This window comes from Dicentrarchus labrax, unplaced genomic scaffold (genome assembly GCF_905237075.1).
Source record: "Dicentrarchus labrax unplaced genomic scaffold, dlabrax2021, whole genome shotgun sequence".
NCBI lineage: Eukaryota > Metazoa > Chordata > Actinopteri > Moronidae > Dicentrarchus > Dicentrarchus labrax.
The window spans coordinates 19456758-19459095 of record NW_026136709.1 but is presented as its reverse complement, the minus strand read 5'-3'; positions in this window follow the sequence as shown (position 1 = coordinate 19459095).

The following is a 2338-nucleotide window of genomic DNA, read 5'->3' as shown; positions in this document are numbered from 1 at the left end:
AGGCGTTAAGCCCAATTTTTCAAGGATTACAATTTTTTTTTTTTGGTTATGACTTATTGATCACAAAGTAAAATTAAAGTCTAAACTCTCTTTTTGCCCACAGTGTTGTGGCGTGGTTATCTGTGCACATGTATTACCACACAAATGCCAACAAGCTTACAAAAACATAACATTGTGCATTGTTTCTACTCAGAACCTAATACAAGTGTTTATCCATGGAGTACACACCAAATAGATGTAACCATAAACTGTACAATGTGCTGCTATCCAAAATTCCTCCTCCTCCTACTGTCAAATATTGCTCATACTTTTTTTTTTCTCTATTCAACAGCAAGAGTAAAGGCCGTAAGGGAGAGAGAAACACGGGCACCAGCCGTGCACTGTGATGGAAAAAGTTTTTCAAATGCAGCAAGCACGTCACAAGGACGTAAGAACCTCGGTATGAAAGGTCAGCGAGACTGAAGACTGAGGAGCAGCGGATTATACTCATTAGGCTGTACGACCTCAAGTTCATTTTTATTTTGACGCAAACAAAAGGAACAATGCCTGGATATATATAACCTCAGAACTTGGTATAAATTCATATTTTATATATAATTCATATCGAACTGCAGAGAGTTGCCAGCTAATGGTGGTCATATGTATCGAAAAGTAGACAACTGCAACAGTTTACAGCTTGGAAAATAAGCTTATTCGTTTACCAAAGTGTAAAAATGATGGACATAACTCCCATCAAAAACTCTTCAATTTGTGTATGGATAATGACATATAATGTGTTAATTTGGGACAGAGCCAGGCTAGGAGTTTACCTGTTCCCTTTATTCTAAGGAAAGCAAATGGACTGGGAGCAAACCTTATTTACCTGACAGATATGAGAGTGGTATCGATCTCTGCAAGAGCGCAAATACCCTTGTACTTTGACATATTTTGGAAACAGCGTATCTTGTTTTATTACAAAATAAATGTTTTTTCTCATTGTTTCTGCTATTTTTCATTAACATTTCCATTTTGTCATTTCGTTGACTAGAGTTTGGCTGATTTCCTGTGGGGAACTCCTAATACCTGCACACTTCCAGTAGAGCATCCATACACATAAACACAGAAGAAAACTCTTGGACAGTTCAGTCAATTGAAAACAAAAAGGATGCACACAGATAAAGGAGGTCCTAAAATTACTATTTAAATCTGCATAAATGACGAGCACAGGGCTCACTACAGCTAATGCATTCACTTTATTTTCTTGAATAAAATTCCAGTGTCTGGAAATCTTATTTTCCCTACAACAGCTTTTATAAAACAATATACAATAAACTTTGCTTCACAGAACTAAAGTGCAAAAGCTCTGGCATGTTTTCTTGTTGCCTTCCTTGTTCCTTTGGTATGATGAAATAAACCTGTTGGCCTGGTAAACGTGCGCTTTTTTGCATGATGTCACTTGACATATTGGCTCAGGATTAATGTGGTTTCCATCTAAATCTAAAACTAATTTGACTTAAATGATGAAAACAGTAAACATTATACCTGCCCAAGATCAGGCTTTTATCATCGTCACTGCAAGCATGCATGACGTAAGAATTTATAAGTACCTCTCTAAGCTTTACAGAGCTGCGAGCATGCCTCTAAACTCTTGTCTTGTGATTTGGGTGAACTGACCCAAAAAAATAACTCCTAACAAATAGATACTTTCCCTTCAAACATCAATAAAATACCACAGTATTATCAACCCAATGCTGCAATGTGCTATTTAAATACGAACTGTGACAGATAAGGGTAATAAAATGGGGCCCAGCAGTTTGGCTCAACAGGTAACTGACAGCTGGATGAGGTAATAAAATCAAGAGAGAGAGAGGGAATGTCAGGCAGGTAGGAGGCCACACACAGGCATGCAAACAGGTTTCAGCAGGTAAAAGAAGACATAAAAGCAATTAATGATTAGGCTTAAGCACACACAAACAGCAGCATCAAAAACAGGTTTATCTAAACTACCAGAAAGATACTACTGTCTAAGGTTATTTTATCTCTTCAATATCTTTGTGAAATGTGAAAAACGACCTTGCTTTTCTGTTCAATATTTAATTTTGTCTTTAACTGGTGTGCCCAATGTGTGCAAAGACCCGACAGGCCGCGTTCAGAGGCCCACGTGACCTAAATCAGATTTTGCTCATATGTGACTTTTTCGTCACTCTACACTGACATTTTGTCATGCACGTCACTTTAGGGCCGTGACCTTTACACTGGAATCTGAAATGTTCTCAAAAACAATGTGAGCGCTAAGTCATGCAGTGTGAACATAGCGTAACAGTTGACATCAAGGAGTGTGAGGAATGCGCGCGACAAC